This window comes from Sus scrofa, chromosome 13 (assembly GCF_054392235.1).
Source record: "Sus scrofa isolate SSC_HxYL_T2T_F1_AM1 chromosome 13, Sscrofa_HxYL_maternal_Yorkshire_Landrace_v2.0, whole genome shotgun sequence".
NCBI classification, from domain to species: domain Eukaryota; kingdom Metazoa; phylum Chordata; class Mammalia; order Artiodactyla; family Suidae; genus Sus; species Sus scrofa.
The window spans coordinates 137,944,442-137,968,994 of NC_139395.1; the positions used below are offsets into that span (position 1 = coordinate 137,944,442).

A 24,553-nucleotide genomic window follows, 5' to 3' on the forward strand; every position below is an offset into this window, starting at 1 on the left:
TTTTTTGTCTTTTTGCCTTTTTTCTAGGGCCACTTCCCGCAGCATATGGAGGTTCCCAGGCTAGGGGTTGAATCGGAGCTGTAGCCACCGGCCTACACCAGAGCCACAGCAACCTACACCACAGCTCACGGCAACGCTGGGTCCTTAACCTACTGAGCGAGGCCAGGGATCGAACCCACAACCTCATGGTTCCTAGTCGGATTCATTAACTACTGTGCCACAACGTGAACTCCTGCACATTCATATTTAGAATGAAGACAAAAATGGAAACAAATACCAAGATAAAGAAAATTTGTGAAATCATGTTGTTTAGAGATAGTTTAACAGTTCCAGATCTAGAAGTCCAAAATCAAGGAGTGGCAGGGCTATGTTCTCTCTCTGAAGGACCTCGGGAGGAATCTGCTCCATGCCTTTCCCTTAACTTTTGGTATTTGCTTGCAACCCTTGGTGTTGCTGGCTTTGTAGCAAGATAGCTCTAGTCTCTGCCTCTGTCTTCACGTGGCTGTCTTCCTTAGGTGTGTGTATCTGTGTCTGCTCCGCAGCATCCCCCAACATCTTCACCAGTTAAGTGTACAGGAGTGTTACTTACCTGTGTGCACATTGTGAGGCACAGCTCCAGAACATCTTCATTTTCAAAAAGACACTCTGCCCGTTGAACAACTCCTCTTTTCTTCTTCCCCCTGAGCCTGGCAACCACCATCCTGCTCTATGTTTCTAAGAGTTTCACTCCTCTAAATAAGGTGAAATCATGCTGTATTTTCTTTTGGCGACTGGCTTATTTCGCTAGTATAATGCCCTCCAGATTTATCCAAGTTGTAGCATATGACAGGATTTCCTTCTTTTTAAGGCTGAATAACATTCCATTGTATGTATGAACTATATTTTTTAATCCACTCATTTACTCATGGACATTTAGCTTGCTTTCTCCTCTAATGTGAATAATGTTACAGTGAACATGGAAATGCAAATGTCTCTTAGATTCTGGGGGCTTTTCTTGGCCACACCTGTGGCATTCGGACCAGGGATCAAACCCACACACAGCAGCGATCCCAGCCACAGCAGCGACAATTTGAGATCCTTAGCCTGCTGAGCCACCAGGGAACTGCTTTTTAAATTCTTTTGGCTGTATACCCAGAAGTGGGATTGCTGGATCATGTAATAGTTTTATATTTAATTTTTGGAGGTGCTTCAGTATGGAAGCATACTATTTTCCAGAGTGGCTGCACTATTTTATATCCCTCCCACCAATAGTGCACCAGAGTTCCAATTTCTCCACCTACTCCCTAACACACGTTATTTTCTGTTTTGGGGTTTTTTTGGCTTTGTTTTTTTTTTTGTTTGTTTGTTTGTTTTTTTTTGTCTTTTTGCTATTTCTTTGGGCCGCTCCCGTGGCATATGGAGGTTCCCAGGCTAGGGGTCGAATCAGAGATGTAGCCACCAGCCTACACCAGAGCCACAGCAACGCAGGATCCAAGCCGCGTCTGCAACCTACACCACAGCTCACGGCAACGCCGGATCGTTAACCCACTGAGCAAGGGCAGGGACCAAACCCGCAACCTCATGGTTCCTAGTCGGATTCGTTAACACTGCGCCATGATGGGAACTCCTGGTTTTGTTTTTTAGGGGCTTTTTTGGAGGAGGATAGGGTACATCTGATTGGATGTGGGGTACAACCTCATGGTTATGATTTGTATTTCACTGATAATTAGTAAATTTGAGTATCTTTCATGTGCTCCTTGGCCATTTGTATATCCTCTTTGGAGAAAAGTCTATTCAAATCCTTTCCCCACTTTTAAAATCAGATTATTTTGTTGTTGTAGGAATTCTTTACATAGAATTCTGTATTATTAACTCCTTATTAGATAGGTGGTTTACAAATATTTTCTCCCATTCTTTAGGTTGCGTTTTTACTCTGCTGGTTGTTTCCTTTGCAGAAGTTTTAAAGTTTGATCTAGTCCTATTTTGTCTGTGATTGCTTCTGTTGTCTGTGCTTTTGGTGTCCTATCCATAAAATCAGTGCCAAATCAAATGTTATGACTTTTCCTCCATGTTTTCTCCCATAAGTTTTATAGTTTTAGATCTCATGTTTAGGTCTTTAATCCATTTTGATTTAATATTTGTATATGATTGAGGGGCCACCCTTATTCTTTTGCATGTGGATAGCCATTTCCCCCATACTATTTGTTGAAGAGATATCCTTTACTCATTGTATAGCCTTGGCTCCCTTGTTGGAAATAATTTGATGATAAGTGAGCATTTATTTCTGGGTTTTCCGTTTTGTTCCATTGGTCTATATGTCTTTATGCCATACCAAACCTCCATTTCTTTAGGATAAATTTCTGGAGATTTATTTTCTTTCTTTGATTGGGCCATGTTTCCCTGTTTCTTCATATGCTTTGTTTGCTGGGATTTGCACATTTGAAAAAAACTGATACCTCTTCCAGTTCTGTGGACTGGCTTCATAAGGGGAGGACCTTCACCAATCAGCTCTACTAAAGATTCTGGGAGCTTCTCAAACCTTGTATGAAGATATAGATTTTCTGGGCTTGTGTATATATACCTTTCCTGCTGGACAGGTTCACCAGTTTGTTTTTTTTCAGTAGTTTGTAATCTTTTCTCCCTCTGGTGTTGGTCTGTGGTATTGCATGTTTTATAGTGCGGCAACTAGTCTATGTGCGTTCATTTCCCCTTGTTCTCTGTGGCCCCGAGGCATCCAAAGTCTGCCAGTTTCCTCAGCACTCCAAGTTAGGTGAGACAGAAACCAGTCCCTCAGGCATCCCCTCAAAACTGAGACATTGAACATACATTCTGTTCTTCTCTTTCTCACCTGATAGAAATGCTGTGAGTTGGGCATTTAATCCTGATCACATCGAACTGTGCCAGCTTGGTTGAAGGGCTATCACAGGTGAAATGAAATGGCTTTCTTACCCATTTCAGTGTGGCTTTGATCTTGCCTGGGGTACTATGACTTCTTAATTGGTTCTGGAGGTTGCCTATATAAGGCTTTTTATACCACATATAGTCGTTAAGTCTGTGTCTCTGGAGGGGAACTAGATCTGGGGCCTCCTATTCTGCCATCTTGCTGATCCTCTTTGGAGGAATGAGGTCTAGGTCTTCCTATAGCACCATATTTTCTCTTCTTATGAGGACTCCAGTCATGTTGGATTAGGGCCCAATCTATTCCAGTATGACTTCATCTTAACTTGATTACATCTGCAAAGAGTCTCTTTTCAAATTGGAGTTCTCTTGTGGCGCAGTGGGTTAAGGATCCTGCATTGTTACTGCAGTGGCTTGGGTCGCTGCTATGACACGGGTTCAATCCCTGGCCCAGGAACTTCCACATTCTGTGGGCATGCCCCCCCCCCAAAAAAAAGAGTCCATTTCCAAATAAAGTCACATTCACAGATAAAAAGGGTTAGGACCTCAACTTACCTTTTGGAGGGATTCAGCTGCACCCACAACAGCCTGTACTGGTGCTCATAAAAGATGGGGGAAAAGATAATAGACTGGTGAAAGCTATCCTTAGGACACAGAGTTATAAAATACCACCCACTTACCAACTGTTCTCTCATATGAAGCAAAAATCTTAAGTCACTGAGGGGAGAGGCAGGCAACCTTTCCATTTTCAGTGGTAAATATTCACTGCTTCAGTGGCTGGGGTAGAAGCAAAAGCTGTGTGCCTTGAAGAGGTGCAGGAAACTCTCCACCAGTAACTGGTGTTACCTTGTTTTTAGTGTTAGATTTGGCTGCTGGCTTCCTGTCAACAGCGGTCTATTAAGTTTGGTGAGAGTCAAAAGTTATATGTGGATTTTTGACTGCATGGGGATCGGCATCCATAGCCCCTGTGTTGTTCAGGGGTAACTGTAGTATTTTTCATTTTTATGAAAATGTATCAGATGCCTTTGAAACTTACTTTATTCAACATTGTTTTATGAGATTGATCCAAGTGATTCAAGCAGCTCTACAATGCACCGATGAATTTTATTACAATGAATGAATAGTCTAGCAAAGTTCACTCACCCATTTACCTTTTAAGAGAACTTTAGGCTATTTCCCACTGTTGACAGGAAGCCTTACCTGTAACATAAAAAGTCAGTTAACACAGATTTTGTATATTATATGTATTATATGCTGTATTCTTAAAGTAAGCTTGAGAAAAGAAAATGTTTGTTATTAAGAAAATCATAAGGAAGAAAAACACTGTCATATACTGCACTGTATTTATCCATACTGTAAGTTTACATTCTCTGTTTACAAGATGAATCATCTATCTGTACCTACATCAATATTGTCTTACGTGATATAAAACATGATAGATGTTATCTGTGTTACTAACACTGGACATCAAAAAATGAAAAGAAATTCATATTTATACAGTATAACAATTCATGTATTGATAATGAAGAAGCAGTCGTATGATTGCTTTATGGTAGCCTAGTGTAATCAGTATGATTGCGTCAAGGTAGCCTAACCTATACAATAATGAGTGAATCATTGTAAAATTTTTATGGCATTGTAATTATTATTAAATTTCTGCCTGTCCTACTAGACTGTTAGTTCTTCAAGCACTCATTCTTAAGCACATAGTAGATGCCTAGTAAATGTTTGGATTGAATGCAAATGAGTGCCTTCTTCTAAGAGATATAATACAATTAGTAAAAATGAAGTTATACCTCAGTATATGAAATATGTGGCCAAATGGGCTCTTTTTCATAACTGATGGATATATTATGTGTTATAAGGATGGTTTTCAAATTTTAACATGAATCATCAGAATCACCTTCAAGGAGTAATTTAACAAAACGCAGATATTGTATGTGTTTGTGTGTGTGCGTGAACAGAAAACACAGATTGCTAGGCCATTATCTAGTTTCTAATTCAGTAGGTCTGGGTGGGGCCTGAGAATTTACATTTCTAACAAGTTTCCAGGTGATGCTAAAGCTGCAGGTCCAGAGACCTTAAGTTGAGAATAATTGCTTTAGAAAAATTCTGGGAAAAGAATAAGGAGATAGGAGTTCCTGTCTTGGCACAGCAGAAACGTATCCGACTAGGAACCATGAGGTTGCAGGTTTGATCCCTGGCCTCACTCAGTGGATTAAGGATCTGGTGTTGCTGTGAGCTGTGATGTAGGTCACAGACACGGCTTGGATCCTGTGAGCAGCTGTGGTGTAGGCTGGCAGCTGTAGCTCCAATTTGACCAGCACTAGCCTGGGAACCTTCATATGCTGGGGTGCAGCCCTAAAAAAAACCAAAGAAAAAAAATATATATATAGAATGTGGATATACACAATGAAAATCACAAAATCACATATCCCTTTCTTCCAAATATCAGTCCTTTGGAAATGCCTCCTAAAGAAATCCAAACATGACAACAAAGCAAATGATTTAATTATAACACAAAACTTTTGCTTCTGTGCTTCATTGCAAATGGAATATTAACATCTCTGCTTTTTGATCCTACTCTTTAAAGTAGGGATAACAGTATATTTTTAAACTGGAAATGTCTCACAGTTGTGAGGATTAAATTAATTGTTTAGAACAATATCTGGCTTAATATATATTATCTATTCTTATACTTTTGGTTAAGAAATTTCAAAACCATAGAGTAGAAAGAGAAAGAGAAAGGTCTGAGCAGAAGATACCAATGTGGTAGTCAGTAGGAAATAAGTCAATAAGAGAAAACTATGAACAAAAAAAGCACATGATGTGTTTTTCCCTTACTTGTAAAAATGAAATTGTATCTTAGCCAAAATACCTCTTGTTTTTGCATTTAAGAGTTTACTGTGTGATGACACCACATGAAAATCTTTGTGTTGAATGGCTTTTATTTTACAAAATGAAAATAACTTTAGGAGTTCCCATTGTGGCTCAGCAGTAACAAACCCTAGGATGTGGGTTTGATCCCTGGCCCTTCTCAATGGGTTAGGGATTCAGGGTTACTGCAAGCTGTGTGTACGTCACAAACCTGGCTTGGATCTGGTGTTGCTGTGGCTGTGATATAGGCCAGCAGCTGCAGCTCCTATTATATCCCTAGCCTGGGAACTTCCATATGCCATAAGTGCGGCCCTAAAAAGACAAAAAAATAAAGAGAGAGAGAGGAAGGAAGGAAGGAGTTCCAGAGTTCCCATCGTGGCTCATCGGTTAGCGAACCCGACTAGCATCCGTGAAATTGTGGGTTTGATCCCTGGCCTTGCCTCAGTGGGTTGAGGATCTGGCATTGCTGTGAGCTGTGGTGTAGTTTGCAGACATGGCTCGGATCCAGCGTTGCTGTTGCTGTGGTGTAGGCTGGTGGCTATAGCTCCTATTGGACCCCTAGCCTGGGAACCTCCGTATGCCATGGGTGTGGCCCTAAAAAGACAAAGAGACCAAAATAAGAAAAGAAAAGAAAGAAGTTCCCATCGTGGCTCAGTGGAAATCAATCTGACTGGTAACCATGAGGACGCAGGTTCAATCCCTGGCCTCACTCAGTGGGTTAAGGATCCGGCTTTGCCTTGAGCTGAGTAGGTTGCAGACGAGGCTCAGATCTCAAGTTTCTGTGTCTGTGGTATAGGCCAGCAGCTACATCTCCAATTTGACCCCTAGCCTGGGAACCTCCATATGCTGCAGGTGCAGCCCTAAAAAGACAAAAAAGAAAGAAAGAAAATAATTTTATAGGGGCTTTGGGGATTATAAATATATTTGAGCCAAAATATATAAAAAGAAAGAAAAGAAGTTCTTGAACTCTTCTCCTTCCCCCAAGATGCCAGTATCCTTTACGATATCTCTCTGTATCACATAGGTTTTAAAGAAAGCATTTTGGAACGTAAAGCTCAGGACATAATTGTAAATTGGTAACGCTAAATATCTTAATATTTCCAAATAATATCGTCAAAAGTTTTGTTTTGTTTTTTCTTTTTGCTAACTAGGTGGAGGTTGAGAGGTCTAGATAGAAAAGTCCTTGGGAGAAAGCAATTTGATTATCTAATTTTTTTTTCCCCTCTGTCTCTAGCCATTACATTTTAATTCCAGTTTTAGTTGAAGAATCAGGCTTGCAATTGTACATGGAATTATTATCCCATTTACTCTGCCTTCGTCACCTGGAGGGAGTAGGGACAGGAAACATTGTGGGCTGTAATTATTGTGATGTCATGTTAATGGTTTAAAAATTTTCTTTAAAGAATATTTTATATTCTTTATATATTATTGGAAAGATTCCAGCCACTATTATAAAATAGTGCAGAGATATTATAGGACAGTATTAAAGAGTCATGCTCCCTCTGCTGAACTTTCCCTGAAACTTATTCCCCCTTCACTCTTATGTACCAGTTCATCTCAACTTCTGAAACTAACATATCCTGTTGTAACTCAGATTATGAAATGGTTAGCTGTGTTTCTTTTTTTTTTTTTTTTTTTTTCTGTCCTGTAAACAGCTTTTGAGAGCAAGATAGATGACTGGACTAAAATTCCAGGGTGTGCTTTTTGTGCTTTCACCTTCTGAAAAGGAGGGAAAGAAGTGCCAAGGGTGAAACTCAGGGGTGTGGCCTGGCTTGGGGAAATATTTTGTTTCAATTCTAAATTATCCCTACTGTTGCTTATGACTCTGTATTGATTTTCAGTGGTTTAGGGTTAGTTTCGGGACTGCCCCACACTGGAAAGGACAGGGTTGCTATAAGCCATTTCTCAGTAAATCTGAAACTAACTTCCTTTCGGTGGAAATAGGTATTTTAGAAAATATGAAATAAAGGAGAAGCAAATGCTTTATTATTGTGTGGATTTTTAGGCAATTGTACTAATGTAACGAATTAAATATGGACTCAGATTCTCACTTCAGCATGATATATTCATTGTTTGACATTCTTAAAAACTGGCCTATTTTTGATAGCTTGAAGCTGTATCAAGGTTGAATTTCTTGAGTTTGGGTAAGTATGTGAAGTTTTTCTATATATAATGACCCTATAAATATAATTAAATTTGATATTTTCTTAAATGGCCTAAGGGAAAAAATGCTTTTCGTTTTGTGTAAAGTTTATTTATTCATCCATGTTATAACATCTGAGTTCAAGGTGCAGAGATAGATACCACTTGGCATAACATTCTAATGTATCATGTGAAAGTAGTTTCTGTTTGAAACTTCCAAATAGATACTCCAGAGCTAACAGGGGAATTCCAGTAAGGTCACTCACCTATTCAAACTTTAAAGAAAAAAAAAAAAAAGAAAGGGAAAAAATTTGCTTTGGTATAAACATTAACTTATCTGTTTTAAGTGGCTGTCTCTCTCTCTTTTTTAATATTAAAGGGAAAGCTCAAGCTGGGCTTCTTTTATATTCCAAATCAAAAATAATAAATTAATTTAGAAGTTAAGTTTATATCTTTGTGGTCTATTATGGCTCTTTTGCGTCTACAAAATATCTAATGCTTAGAAAAACGGCTTCCCTCTGTCTAGCCCTTAAAACAAAGAGTAGAGGCAAGGATTCTGAAACCATTTTCATTGTGTTTTTCCTTGGTAGTTATATCAGATGAAACAGATCTAGTTCTTGCTCTTGAAGCTTTATAAACCTGCCCTTAAATGACATTGACAAACAGACAGGCATTTGACTAAGCAAACATGGCTGGATATACATGATGAATTAAAGTATTGTCAGTCTGTAAATGTCTTTTGTGTGGTCTAAATACACAATGAAATGTTGATTGTTTTGAAAATAGCAACAAGAGTTATTCATCCATAGGCTGGCAGTTTATTCAGTCCTGATTCTTTAAATCTGTGTTTTATTTAATGCTAATATTTTCATACGTGGTACCTCGTAAAATGGTAGCATATTTAATTTAATCTTAATTACTGTGTAGTTTATGAGTCTTTTCTTGTTGCAGTTGTGTATAGGTTTGGAGGGCTCTTGTGAAAGGTTCAGTATCTGAGCTGTAGTGTTCTGTGTAGTCAGTCGGGTGCTTTCTGTCCCTCCTGTTCCATGTACCTCATTCTGTTGCAGAGATCATAGATGCACTGGCTATCTGCCTTTGGATAAAGTAGGGCTTTGATAAAAGGTAGGCATTAAACACTGAGTAGATGGCAAATATTTATAAACTATTTATAAGGCTTATGGAATAACTGTATAGAGAACACATGTGTACCTGCAGCCCAGCTTTAAGAAAGCGATATTACCATTATCTCTAATATCTCCTGTGTGCTCCTTTCCGATCCCAAACTTTTCATCCTCCTTCAGAGGCAACCAAAGTTCTGAATTTTGTGTTAATAATAATTTTCTTGCTTTTTTTCAACGGTTTTATCACATATCTGTATATGCTTAAACAGTATGCTGGTTAGTTTTACCTGTTTTTGAGTTTTATAAAAGAATTAACAATATTGTATGCATTTTTCTGGGACTTACCATTTTTTACTCAGCATATATAGTCTTAGATTTATCCATGTCAATGCATATATCTATTGTTCATTAGTTTTCACTGCGTATAATAGTACATTGTGTGAGTATTCTAGAATTTATTAGCAGATGAATTGATAAACATTTGAGATATTCCAGTTTTTAGTTATTACAAACATTGCTCCTATACACACACACACACACACACACACACACACACACACACACTCTCCTGTGTATTTATCTGCCACACATATGTAAGAACTTCTCTATCAATGTTTCCCAGCCTTTTTCATGCTACAGCACACATAGGAAATGATAGATCATATTTGTACAAAACTCTCCATCAAAGGAATGAAGCTATGTCTCTGGCCAGGGGGCTCTTGTTTGGCTGGAGGGTTGAGGAGAACCATATTTGGGCACACCCCTCACACATTTGTTGCATACTAGGTTACCATGGCAGGGGTCTTAGAAATCTGTGCTAGGGTATGTGCCTGGGAGTTAAATTTCTGGTGCTACAAACATGCTTCTTCATCTTTTCCAGGTAATACCAAATTGCATGGTGGCTAATAATTTTATTTATCTGACATTTCAAGTGCTTGTATCAGTTCTCATTCCCTAAATATATATTTAAGACAGAAAGCGAATCATGGAGAATTCTACCACTCTCATGATTGTGAAGGTCATGTAGGAAAATAATGTATTATTCCCTAGGATATCAGTTCAGATTTGCTTTCTCCAAACATGATAATGTCAACATTCCTTTAAATGTGACAGCAGAGAGTTACAGGCAGTAGATAATGTCAAGAAATGACAACATTCTCCCGTTGTTATTATTGACTGTGAAAGGTATTGGCCTACACTGAATGAAATACCTGTGAAAGCTGTAATTTTGTCTTTCAGGTTTAGTGTTGCATTAGCTTTTTGTTTCTTAGCCTCAAAAGGTACTTTCAGACAAGGTATACAAGATGGAGTAATGAAAGCCATTTGCTATGGAAGTAACTTTAGTTTAGAAACCCACACATTTAGGAAAAAAGCTAGTTTAACTATCTTTAAAATTGGTTTTCTTTCAAACAGTAAAAAATCTCTAAGTATCAGAATTATGTTAGAGTAATGATGCTGATAGTAATTTCTCCAGATGACATTAGACTAGATAGTTGATTTTTTAAAAATTATTAACCCTACATGTTTTCCCATGACATTAAAAAAAAAAAAACTGCTGTATATTACCTACACTGTTATTGCTCTAAAGACTTTCTCATATAAAAGATTTAAAAGAAAGTTTTACTTGGTGGGAGTATTGCCTGGTAGCTTGTAGACCAAGGCTGTTTATGCAGAAAATATCAAAGGAAAGCTTTCAAATACATACTTAGTCTGGGTTGTGAAGACCTTATGCCAAAGTAGTATTTTAATTTACTTAGCAGAGAATTGCATATGAAAACTACACTTCCATTTTACCAGTCTCCTGTACACTACACATAAGCCAGGGTTTCAGTTGTTTTTATATAAATTAGAATTTTTTTTTTTTTTTGTATTTTTGTCTTTGTTGTTGTTGTTGTTGTTGTTGCTATTTCTTGGGCCGCTTCCGCGGCATATGGAGATTCCCAGGCTAGGGGTTGAATCGGAGCTGTAGCCACCGGCCTACGCCAGAGCCACAGCAACGCGGGATCCGAGCCTCGTCTGCAACCTACACCACAGCTCACGGCAACGCCAGATCGTTAACCCACTGAGCAAGGGCAGGGACCGAACCCGCAACCTCATGGTTCCTAGTCGGATTCGTTAACCGCTGCGCCACGATGGGAACTCCTAAATTAGAATTTTTAATTATTATTATTATTATTATTATTTTGCTTTTTAGGGCCACATTCATGGTACATGGAAGTTCCCAGGCTGAGAGTCAAATCAGAGCTGTAGCTGCTGGCCTACAGCACAGCCACAGCAATATCAGATGCAAGCTGCCTCTGCGACCTACACCACAGCTCACAGCAACACCGGATCCTTAACCCACTGAAGGAGGCCAGGGATTGAACCTCCATCTCCGTGGATACTAGTTGGGTTCGTTAACCACTGAGCCACGACAGGAACTCTTTTTTTTTTTTTTTAAATAAGTTAGAATTTAAAGCATAGTCACCAATTCTTGCATTAACACCTGTGTTTACAGTACATGTATGTATATGTGTGCATCTATCACTTATGCATATGTATATGCATGCACACCACGCAGACTACATATTTATGCCATGTGTATATATAAATTATATGTGTATGTGTATAGTATTGTTGCTACTTGGTATGTTTTCATCATTCTTAAATAGCACTGATAGGGCATCTGAATTTAGTTGACACTGTGACTTCCCTCTAAGTGTGTAGCCAAGCTCTGGCTATAGACATAAAGGATAAATAATATATGGTTACATAAATAAAAAAATAGCAAATAGTGGCAAATTTGATAAATTCAATATTTTGTTTATTATTTTTCTTATTTGAATGTGAAATATTTATTGTAATTTGCCATTAAGACCATAGTTCATCAAGTTATTTTCATTAACTATCATTATCTTGAGTTTTAATAGCAAGCCCACATATCAGCTTAGTTGGCCATTATATCAGTGCTTCTCAAATTTCTACCCAAGTACCCCATTTATGGAAGTGGAGAGTCAACTATTTGTCACCTTGTAAGTAAGATAGTGGCCTTCTATGCTTAAAATCATAGGATTTGCCTTAGAAATTCATGCAAATATTCCATTCTTCTCTTTCAGTATATTTTCCTCTAAATAAAGTTGAGGCTACATAAAAATCTGTGTTGTGGCTTTGAATACCGCCATTTGAGAAGCATGGTTATAAATGAAATCCCATTTCCCAAAGGCTTTTGACTCAGAAGTTCTTGTAAGAAAATTTTGATTTCTGTGATCTGGGTTCCATTTAAGCTTCACTGAAAGTGAAAAAGATCTCTTGAATGACCTCCTTCACCATCAATTATCTCTCTCCTTTTTTAACCAGCTAGCTGTCTTGTGGTCTTTTGTGCAGCCTCATTTCTTGGACAGTACATTTGATGGAACACTTCGTCTTTGATCCTTTATCTTGGTTTCCAGGAAACTACCCTATTCTGCTTCTTTTCAAAATCCTCTGCCCATTCCTTCTGTCTTCTTTGCTACTACTCTCTCCCTCCTAATTGTGTCTTCTGTTCCTCGACTTAGTTTTGGCCTCTGCTTCCTCACTCTGTATCACCTTTTTCTATCACAGTCCTGTCCTCTCACCCAAACTCTCATCCTCTAACATCTGGAGGCCATTGGACAGTTGAACCAGGATATTTTAGAGTCACTCGCACATCCTCAGTGCCTCACATAGTGCCTGGCATAGTAGGTACCAACAGATATTGTTGAATAAATGAATTAAATGAATCTCATTCCCCTTCAAACCAGCTTCCTTTTCTAATTTTCATCTTTTGTCATTGGTTTCACTATTCTTATCTCTCTCACTATTGGAAATATTTTATTGAATTTTTTTCTTTTTTTGGCTGCATCTGCAGCATATGAAAGTTCCTGGGCCAGGGATCAAATCTGAACCACAGCTGTGACTTACACCACAGCTGCGGCAGCACTGGATTCTTAACCCACTGTGCCAGGCTGAGAATAGAACTCATGCCTCAGAAGTGAGCTGAGCCACTGCAGAGGCCATGCTGGATCCTTAACCCACTGTACCACAGCAGGCACTCTTGATTTTTTTCTTTTGAAATGTATCTTATGTCTGTGTTCTTTTCATTGTATTTTTCATGACTTTTACCCTAAAGCAGGTCTTCATCACCTCATGCCAGGGTTACTGCCACAGTTTCTCATCTGGCCTTGTTGGTTCTAATCCATCTTAGCCATTTCCTCCTTAGCTGCCCTAATAACTTTTTAAATGTTTGTTTCTTGTTTTAATAAACATTTTACTTTGGCAATAATTTTAGATTTACAGAAAAGTTGCAAATATAGTAACTTCACCCAGTTTCTCCCAATGTTAACATCTTACCTTACCATGGCTCATTGTTCAAGAAATTAATAATTAAAAATTAATAATCATGACTATTAACTAAAATCTAGCCTTAGGAGTTCCCATCGTGGTGCAGTGGGTAACGAATCCGACTAGGAACCATGAGGGTGTAGGTTCGATCCCTGCCCTTGCTCAGTGGGTTGACAATCCGGCGTTGCTGTGAGCTGTGGTGTAGGCTGCAGACGCAGCTCGGATCCCACGTTGCTGTGGCTCTGGTGTAGGCTGGTGGCTACGGCTCCGATTTGACCGCTAGCCTGGGAACCTCCATATGCCGTGGGAGCAGCCCAAAGAAATAGCAAAAAGACAAAAAAAAATAAAATTAAATTAAATTAAAAAATAAAAATAAAATCTAGCCTTAATTTGGTTTTTGCCAGATTTTTCACTACTGCCCTTTCTCTATTCCTGGATGCCATATTGCTATTTAGCATATCTATTTATTTTTAAATAAGTAACACCAGCCTGGGTAAAAATTCAGAAAGGACAAAAGTGTACATAAGTCTCCTTCCTACCTCTGGACCATAGCTATCCAGTCCCTTCCCTAGAGACAACCGACTGTTTCTGGATTCTTGGATATTCTTCCAGGGAGATTTTCTGTGTGTACTTTTTCTCTCTCTCCCTCCCTTCTTCCCTCCCTCCTTTGCTCTCTTTATCTCTCTCTCAAACATACACACAAAAGTAGTTGCATTCTAAATATAGTGCTCTGTACTTTACCTTTTTGTTGTTGGCTATGCCCGAGTCCCGCAGAACTTCCCAGACCAGGGATTGAATCTGTGCTGCAGCAATGCCTGAACCACAGTAGTGAGACACAACACTGTATCCTTAACGGCTAGGCCATCAGGGAATCTCTACTTTACCTTTTTAAACTTAATATAGCTTGATCATTCTTTATCAGTGACCAAATTTGCCTTATTTTCTTATTCCAGTATCCCATTGGATTATCTGCACTATAATTTAATTTACCATTCCCTGTTGATTGACATCTTTAACTTTTGCAAGCAATGCTGCAATGAATATTCATGTGCATATATCATTTAATATAGTAGGTCTTTAGTTATTGCTGGGTATAAGGGTATATGTACTCATAATTTGATTGCCAATTTGCTCTTCAGAGATTCTACCAATTTATTGCGTTATTTTCCCATAACCTCACCGACATCATATCTTATGTGATTTTTTGAAATTTGCCAATTTGAATGGTTAAAATTCAGGTTAAAATGATGTCATTGTACTTTTAGAATTTGTGTTTCTCTTACAATTAGTGAGGCAGACAGTTTTTTTCATGTATTTAAGAACCATTTCTATTTCTTCTATGAACTGTTCATAACTTTTGCACATTTTTCAATTGTTATTAATGTACTCATTATTTTGTTTTCTTTAAAATCTTGCAATTTTACCTATTTTCTGATGTATTAAGTTAAAATCCTATTTCCTTTTCAAGGCTTTGCATCATATGTTTCACCGCTTGTTTTATACTCCTTTCCAATGACCGCTGCTGCTCCAAAGGGCACATGGTGCTTACTCCTACCATGCCTTCTTTCATAGTGTTTCCCCATTTCCTCCCTCCACTATATCTCCTCTTTTGAGACAGTTTGCCAATCACTTCCTACAATTGGGGAAGCTTCCTTTCAATTTCAAGTAGACTTCTTTTTTTTTTTTTTTTTAACTTAAAAATTTTTTTCTTTATTGGAGTATAGTTGATGTACAATGTTGTATTAGTTTCAGGAGTAAAGTGAATCAATCATATTTATATGTTCTTTTTTCCCAGATAGGTTGTTATAGCATATTGAGTAGGTGTCCCTGTGCTATATAGCAGTTGCTTGCCCATTATGTATTCTATATGTAATAGCATGTATATGCCAGTCCTGTTACCTCAGTTTATCTCTCCCCTCCATAATTTCCCTTTTGGTGGCCATAAGGCTGGTTTTGAAATCTGTGAGTGTGTTTCTGTTTTATTTATTTATTTATTTATTTATTTATTATTTATTTTTTTATTACTCAAATGAATTTATCACATCTGTAGTTGTATAATGTTATGGTTTCACAACAATCTGATTTCACAGGATTTCCATCCCACAGCCCAAGCACATCCCCCCACCCCCCAAACTGTCTCCTCCGGAGACCATAAGTTTTTTAATGTCTGTGAGTCAGCATCTGTTCTACAAAGAAGTTCAGTCTGTCCTTTTTTCAGATTGGATGTTGGTGTCTCATTGTATGGCTGACTTCACTCAGCATGATAGTTTCTAGGTCCATCCATGTTGCAAAAAATGCTGGTATTTTGTTCTTTTTAATGGCTGAGTAATATTCTATTGTGTATATGTACCACATCTTCTTGATCCACTCCTCTGTCAATGGACATTTAGGTTGTTTCCATGTTTTGGCTATTGTAAATAGTGTTGCAGTGAACACTGGAGTACATGTGTCTTTGTGAGTCGTGGTTTTCTCTGGGTAGATGCCCAGAGGTGGGATTGCAGGATCAAATGGTAGTTCTATGTTTAGTTTTCTGAGGCATCTCCATACTGCTTTCCACAGTGGTTGCACCAATTTACAATCCCACCAACAGTGTACGAGAGTTCTTTTTTCTCCACACCTTCTCCAGCACTTACTGTTTGAGGACTTTTTGATGATGGCCATTCTGGCTGGTGTAAGGTGGTACCTCAGAGTGGTTTTGGTTTGCATCTCTCTAATAATGAGTGATGTTGAACATCTTTTCATGTGTTTCTCAGCCATCTGTATGTCTTCTTTGGAGAACTGTCTGTTTAGATCTTCTGCCCATTTTTTTGATGGGGTTGTTTGTTGTTTTGTTATGGAGCTGCAGAAGTTGTTTATAAATTTTGGAGATGAATCCCTTGTCAGTTGATTCACTTGCCAAGATTTTCTGCCATTCTGTGGGTTGTCTTTTTGTGTTGTTTAGGGTTTCCTTTGCTGTGCAGAAACTTTTAAGTTTGATTAGGTCCCATTTGTTTATTTTTGTTTTTGTTGTCAATACTCTGATAGGTGGATCTGAGAAGACGTTGCTGTCGTTTATGTCAGAGAGCGTTTGGCCTATGTTTTCCTCTAGGAGTTTTATAGTGTCTGGTCTTATATCTAGGTCTTTAATCTATTTGGAGTTTATTTTTGTGTATGGTGTTAGGGAGTGTTCTAATTTCATTCTTTTCCATGTGGCTGTCCAGTTTTCCCAGCACCACTTATTGAAAAAGCTGTCCTTTCTCCATTGTATATCCTTGCCTCCTTTGTCATAGATGAGTTGGCTGTAGGTGCATGGGTTTAATTCAGGGCTTTCTATCCTGTTCCACCGATCTCTATTTCTGTCTTTGCCAGTACCATGTGGTTTTGACGACTGTTGCTTTGTAGTATAGTCTGAAGCCAGGGAGGCTGATTCCTCCAGCTCCATTTTTCTTTTTCAGGATGTCTTTGGCTCTTCTGGGTCTTTTGTGCTTCCAAACAAACTTTAAAATATTTGTTCAAGTTCTGTGAAAAATGTCCTTGGTAATTTGGTAGGGATTGCATTGAATCTGTAGATTGCCTTAGGTAGTATAGTCATTTTGATAATATTAACTCTTCCAATCCATGAGCATGGTATATCTTTCCATCTATTTGTGTCATCTTTGATTTCTTTCATCAGTGGCTTATAGTTTTCAGAGTACAGGTCTTTTGTCTCTTTAGGTAGGTTTACTCCTAGGTTTTGTTTTTTTGTTTTTTTTTTGTCTTTTTGCCATTTCTTGGGCCACTCCTGCAGCATATGGAGGTTCCCAGGCTAGGGGTCTAATTGGAGCTGTAGCTGCCAGCCTACGCCAGAGCCACAGCAACGCGGGATCCGAGCCGCATCTGCAACCTACACCACAGCTCATGGCAACGGCGGATCGTTAACCCACTGAGCAAGGGCAGGGACCGAACCCGCAACCTTATGGTTCCTAGTCAGATTCATTAACTACTGCGCCACGACGGGAACCCCACTCCTAGGTATTTTATTCTTTTGGATGTGATGGTAAACGGGATTGCTTCCTTAATTTCCTTTTCTGCTCTTTCATTGTTAGTGTATAGAAATGCTGTAGATTTCTGTGTATTGATTTTGTATCCTGCGACTTTGCCAAATTCGTGGATGAGCTCTAACAGTTTTCTGGTAGAGTCTTTAGGATTCTCTAGGTATAGTATCATGTCATCTGCAAATAGGGATAGTTTTACTTCTTCCTTTCCATCAAGTAGACTTCTAAAAAGAATAATTAACTGAAAGTTTGTAAACTCTTAAAAAAGAAAATGGTCATCACTAAGAAACAGCACTGAATTCCAAACAAAAATACTGTTCACATCAAACTAACCACATCTCCATTTCCAGTAGAGTTCTAGTGGATTGGTATGCTGTAGACATGTCTGTATTTATAAAGGCACTTCATTTTCCTGATTCGTTTGAGAAGTTAAAAAAAAAAGTATAAGCTACCTGAGAGTAGGTATCTTTGTAGCTGATCAAACTTGTGTACCCAGAGAGTATTGGACCAGTGTCAAACTGAAGGTCTCTAGTAACAGGGCTCTTTTCTCCCTTTCAGAACTCTGTTCTTTTTTTTTTTTTTTTTTCTTTTTTTTTTTTTTTTTTTTTTTTTTTTTGTCTTTTGGGGGCTGCACCTGTGGCATATGGAGGTTCCCAGGCTAGGAGTCAAATCGGAGCTGTAGCTGCTGGCCTACACCACAGCTCATGGCAACGCTGGATCCTTAACCCACTGAACAAGGCTAGGGATCAAACCCAAAACTTCATGGTTCCTAGTTGGATTCATTTCCGCTGTGCCACGATGGGAATTCCCCCAGAACTCTGTTCTTGATCTTGGCTGCTCAGCATTTATTTACTAATAACCTAGTGAATCCATGGGAATTAAGTCAATGCAGTTAGGCCTAAAAGGTATTTCCAGTGACAGAGTACAGAGTCATGATTCAAAATTATCTTAATATTAGAAGGATGGACTAAAACTAATAAGGTGCAATTTAAAAGAATATAAAGCTCTGGGTTTAATCTCCAAAATTAATGTAAAAAGTGAATGAAACACTTGACTTGATATAGCTCATGTGACAAAAACTCAAGTCCACTAATTTAAGAGTATAATGCATTAAAAATCTAAAACAGGAGTTCCCGTCGTGGCGCAGTGGTGAACGAATCCGACTAGGAACCATGAGGTTGTGGGTTCGGTCCCTGCCCTTGCTCAGTGGGTTAACGATCCGGCGTTGCCGTGAGCTGTGGTGTAGGTTGCAGACGCGGCTCGGATCCTGCGTTGCTGTGGCTCTGGCGTAGGCCGGTGGCTACAGCTCTGATTCAACCCCTAGCCTGGGAACCTCCATATGCTGCGGGAGCGGCCCAAGAAATAGCAACAACAACAACAACAACAATAACAAAAAAAAAAAAATCTAAAACAATCTTGAATTATGTCTATAAAGTTATAGCATCCAGATCTTAATAGTTCAACAATTATTTTTTTTCTTCATCAGACCTCATTTGGGTACTCTGTAATACTCTGGGTATTATGTTTTCAAAGGGGCATTTTGAAATTAAAGTACCTGTATCATTTTACTATTGCTGCCATAAAAAATTATCACAAACCTATTATCTTATAGTTCTCTAGGTCAGAAATCCAATATGGATCCCACTAGCACCAAGGTGCTATCAGGCCTTTCTGGAGGCTCTAGAGGAGAATGTGTTTCCTTGCCTTTCCAACTTCTCTCAACCCCCTTCTTCCATCCTCAGAGCCAGCAAGAGCAAGTCCTTACCCTACCTCCCTTTTAACCACAGCTGGGAAAGATTGGACGCATCTGGATCATTTCCCCATCTCAAAGTTCTTAACCTCAGTTGCACCTACAAAGTCCCTTTGCCATGTAAAGTAACATTTTCCACAGATTCTGATGATTAGGACATGGCCGTCTTTGGAGGAGGGCATCATTCTCTCTACCACAGTGCTTATTGCATAGGGTCACTAGGATAGAGAAGGGGCTAAACTGGTTATAGAGAATCAGACTAAGAAGAATTGAAGATGATCCCCAAATATATTGCTTAGGAAAGAATGAGATAATGTTTATAAAGTGCTTAGTGCAGTAAGTACATAATAAATGGTTTCTGCTTCAAAGGCTAATGCTGCAAATTGCAGAAATATAGTAGCTCAGAGGGAAAGAAGCTTAAGGATATGGGAGGGGATGAAGCAGCATAACATTTTATTTTGTGAAGAACAGAATATGGGATCCAGATTCTCACTTTACATTGGATCAGCAAGTGGTTTCAGTGTCAGAAAGCACTAAGTTTTGTAAGAATTCTGTATTATATTTCCCTAACTAGTGAAAGGGTTGAGGAGAATGGAGGCAATGGAGACCGTAGTAGAGAAGCAACTTTTTGGCCTCTTTCTGCTGTGATTGCACAGTATCTGTGTTCTGAGGAGAGAAAACTTTTATCCAAGTAAGAACGCAAGATTTTTGAAGCTCAGAGGACTATTGTATTGGTTCCTTTGTTTTTTTCCCAGGAACATATAGGGAGGAAATCCCCTCTGAAATCAGAACCCAGCCACCAGAGATTAGGAGATTTGTCAGGTTTTCTCTATAATCTTCCTTACATTTGTCTCTTTAAACATGTTCAACCTTTAAGAAGTTGCTGCTAAGTGGTTATCTAGCAGGAGTTAAATTAACAAACCCTCCCACCTTGTTGGGTGGTAGCTTCCAAGGCCTTGGTAAATGTGTATTGGTGTAAACCAGATCCAGAACCAGCCAGGAAGGGAACAAAGTTTAGTCTGTGAGGAAATAGGCGGCTGCTTGTAGTTTCATGCTGTCTGCAGACTTCAGGTTGCTGTGGTGTAAGTAGGTTGGTTTGTTTGTTTTTTAATATTTTGATACTTGGATATGAAAACATGATAGGAACAATTTCCATCTAAGATTAAATTAAGGTCCTACCTGGTCCTAAATCTTGTGTGCTAGACCTACTTTTCAGGAAGTTTCAGCATTTCACAAGTAGTTTTATTTTTTAAAATGAAAAGGAAAGTCATAATGTTTTTCAGCAAGGGTTCTACTAACATAGGTCCTCTGGCTTACATGTGATAACTTAATGTCTTCTTGGTTTAGTTAGGGTGCTCATGGTCAGAAAGTGAAAGTGATTGAATATATATCTAGTTCCCAGAGGTTGATTATTTCTAAGTGGTGCGTAGATGTCTCCGTGATATTCTTTCCAGTTGCTTTTCCTTTAGTTTAGGTTCATGTTACAAGTTTATGTTAGCAAATATTTACCAATCTCTCTAGTAATTCAACTGGAGATTTTGATGTTCAAAGGAATCAAATGAATGAGAACCAAGTAGAACTAATATGATATAATCAGATGTTGGGATCTTAGATTCAAGAGCCACAGAATGTATTTTCAAAGAGGAGGAACTTTGTGAAATGGATGGAAAAGGCAAGCAACCTTGGAAATTTCATGCAACTTCAGAGAAATCTGTTTTTAAGATTTTGACTTGTGTACTAATTTTCCAGACTAAATTCTCAGTACTATAGTGTGCAAAGTAAATTTCATATATGAAATTAGAATTGCTGTATTTCAGCTGCTGTAGTTTTATGTTGATATTTGGATTCCAGGAACTACACATTGTTAAGCAAACATTGACTTTATTGAGTGCAGCTATGAGAGTGTTAAGATTGCATTTGGTGTTAGAGAGGCTGACATTTTCTATTTCTCTTTTACCATAATGTTTTTTTTTTTTTTTTTAACCCTGGTACTTAACAGTTGTATGACTTTGAACATAGAAATTAAGTTTGATGTGGTTAATATATAAAAGTTGTAAAGGCTGGCTGTGGGCCAGTAGCCTTTACAATCGCTCAGCGAGCGCTGAGGAGACAGATCGTTTATGTGGAAGTACACTGGGTTTCCCCTTTCTTCCAGCTTCCTCTCAGACCTCAGAGACCTTCAGTCTGTTTCTTTAGCCTGCCCCTTAATCGTCTGGACTGAGTGGGAACCCAGATGATGGTACTGGGCCCCAGCTGACCCTTGGTGGGATGGAAGCCCAAGATAACCTGTCCTAAGCAGGCTCTAGGACTGTAATAAAGTGAAGCCTTGGCCATTCTTTAGATTACTGAACTACAGTGATTCTGGGTTCTTGAGCTAATTAACTCCCCCAACTCAGTAGTCACTGCTGGGCCAGGTTACTTATTTAATTATCAGTTTATGGCGGGGGGGGGGGGTTGAGTATCCTGGGAGAGGAGCCAACATGGCAGGTGACACTATTACCAGGGAGGCAGTTTTTTTCCTAACCATATTTGAAATATTTCAGTCTTTTAACAAGGGAAGGCCATACAGGTGTGCACTGACTGAATCTTAACCAAGACCCTTTCGGATTTTTTTAAAAACCTCCAATAGCTGTCTCTAACATCCAAACCCTTCCACATGCCCCACAAAACCCATATGATGTGCCTTCTCACCATCTGTTTAACATCATTGCCTACCATTGTTTTCCTCACAGTTTGCTCCAGCTAAGTCAATGTTTTTGCTGTTCCTGGGACACATCAAGCTTGTTTCTGCCTCAGGGCTTTTGCTGCCTGGAAAGCTTTCCCCTACATTGTTTCTTCTTTCCCTCCATTCAGATCTCTGCTTAAATGCCTCCTCCTCCCAGGCACCACCATCTCACTTCCATTACATGGCTCCTTTCTCCTTTACCCTAATTTACTTTTCTGAAATAGCTTCCTGGTATTATTTATTTTATTAAAAAAAATGTATATAGTCTTTTCCACTAGAATATAAGTTTTATGAGTTAAGAACTCCATCTTGTTCAGTGCTATATTGCCAGTGGCCAAAGTAGTGCCTACTTGACACATAGTAGATACCTGGTAAACATTGTTTTATGAATAATTTAATGTCAATCGGTATCATTAAAGTTTATTTCTAAGCATAGGAATTTTAATCGAATTTTTTGAATATGATATGTTCACATAGTTCCAAGACCATAACATAAAAAAAGCATATTTTAAAAAGTCTTCCCACCCTAGTCCCCTATCCATTTAGTTCCCATTCAGGGCACTGAAATCACAATTATTTTTTTGTGTATCTTTTTCATGTATCCAAAGTTTCCCTATATATCAAGGAATTATAAAGTATAAACAGATTCTTACTTTCCTCCTTTTTACACATACTGTTATATATACTGTTCATTTTTTCACTTATATGTTGACTCTCTTTCCATATAAGTAATGGTGAGCATTCTCATTTTTAAATAGCTGCATAGTATTCCATTGTAGAGATGTACTATAATTTATTTAACTAGTCATCCAGTAATGGGCGTTTTGGTTGTTTTCAGTATCTTCCTATTGTAAACAGTGCTGACATGCACAGTCTTGTATGTATCATGTCATACATTCATATAATACGTTTCTATGATTTAATTCACCAGAGTGAAATTGCTAGATCGAAAGGTGTCATAGATATTGCCTAATTGCATTCCATAGGGACTGTACAAAATTGTACTCCCCCAGCAATGAACATATAAGAAAGTGCTATCAGACTTTTGGATTTTTGCCAGTCTGATAGCTTAAAAATGGTTTCAGCATAGGTTTGTTTTTTTTTTTTTGCAAAACTGAAACTCAATACCCATTAAATAACAACTCTCCATTTTCCTCTTCCCCAAGTTCTTGGCAACCACCATCCTACTTTCTGTTTCTGTGAATTTGACTGGTGGGAGATTTATGTTATTTCAAGACCTTTAAAGTTACAATTAATCAACTATTGCCCTAAGGATAGATTAATAATATCAGTGGGACAAAGTAGTGCATCCAGAAATAGGTCACACATATAAGGTCAATTGATTTTTGATCAAGGTGGCAAGTAAATTCAATGGGAAAAAAAGTCTTTTTAAACATGTTGCTAGATCAAGTGGATTTTCTTATGAGGAAAAAAATGAACCTCTACATCTTTCTTGTTCCATACACAAATATTAAATAGATATAAATCATAGATCTAAATTTAAAACTCAGAACCTGAAAATTAGGGAAAAAGAAGAAAAATATTTTTGCAATCTTGGGGTATGTAAAGATTTCTTGAGGAGGATGCTAAAAGCACTGATTAACTTTTAATTTAAAAGTAAAATAAATTAAATGAGCTTAGGTATTTATTGCAAGACTTCTCAGGGCTTTGATCATGTTAATGTTTCTAGTAAGAGGGTCATGCTGCAAACAGCACAGAAGCCTTTTTTCATCTGGAGCATTAAACTAAAATACAGGAGTGAGTATGGCATAGAATATATATGGGGAAATCTTGCGTTGGTTGTCTCCTCAAGGCATACTATTTTTGAGAGATGTAATAAATTAATGGTTATTTTCTTCCTCCTTGGTGTGAATGACTATAATTGCATCCATTTCAACAGAGTAAAGAAAACCCTTCTTCCAAAAGAGCTGTAATCACTCCTCAACCTATACTGACTGATCAGACAGCCAACTGTTGTTGTTATTACCACTAGTAGGATTCTGGGCCAGTGTCACATGACATTGAAACTCACCATAATAAGAGGAATAAAAAGTGACTGAAGGTACAAAGCATTTTGCATTCTGCCTGCTGCTGGTTGTATATATTTGTTTGGCCTTCTCTGTCCTGCTCACTAACTGCCTGGGAAATTCCAAGACATTAACCCTTGACATCTCTCAAATTGCTCAACTCCTATAATAATCCCAGTTCCTAATAGCTTGAAGGCCTGTTCCCCCCCCCCCCCCCCGGTGGAATTCCTAGTCTCTGACTCATAGTTCACCATCCTAAACAAATTCCTCTACCTGCTGTTTCTGATTTTTATGGAATATGATTGTCACATAAGAAGTAGGAGAAGAACCAGAAGAGAAAATAGGAAATCAAAGCCAAACTTTACCTAAACCAGAATTTGTCTGAAGGCCCTATTCAGGAAAAGAGATCTAAGCAAAGAGTCAAAATGGTCTCTAATGCCAGTAGAAATACATAAAGGAAAGAAAGTTTAAGGACATGTCCCTATGATGTCTTTGGACTGCATTGTAAAAATTGACTCCTGGGGAGATCCCTTCATGGCTCAGCATTTAACAAACCCAACTAAGATCCAGAAGTTGTGGGTTTGATCCCTGGCCTCACTCAGTGTGTTAAGGATCCAGCGTTGCTGTGAGCTGTGATGTAGGCTGGCAGCTGTAGCTCTGATTCGACCCCTAGCCTGGAAACT

At 38.4% G+C, this 24,553-nt stretch overlaps 1 protein-coding gene across 9 annotated transcripts in view; it reads left to right on the forward strand.

Moving 5' to 3' along the window:
• The window catches only part of MAP3K13 (mitogen-activated protein kinase kinase kinase 13), a 176,386-nt gene that overhangs the window by 17,755 nt on the left and 134,078 nt on the right, over positions 1-24,553 (forward strand). For 2 of the 9 annotated variants that reach the window (XM_021069982.2, XM_084990594.1), the window contains exon 1: positions 20,107-20,208. The exons of 4 other annotated variants lie outside the window; for them this stretch is intronic. The gene's annotated coding sequence lies outside the window, so the exon portion shown is untranslated. Of the gene's footprint in view, positions 1-20,106; positions 20,209-24,553 lie in introns of those variants that run through there. 3 more of the 9 variants (XM_021069983.2, XM_084990595.1, XM_021069984.2) reach the window with 2 other exon arrangements.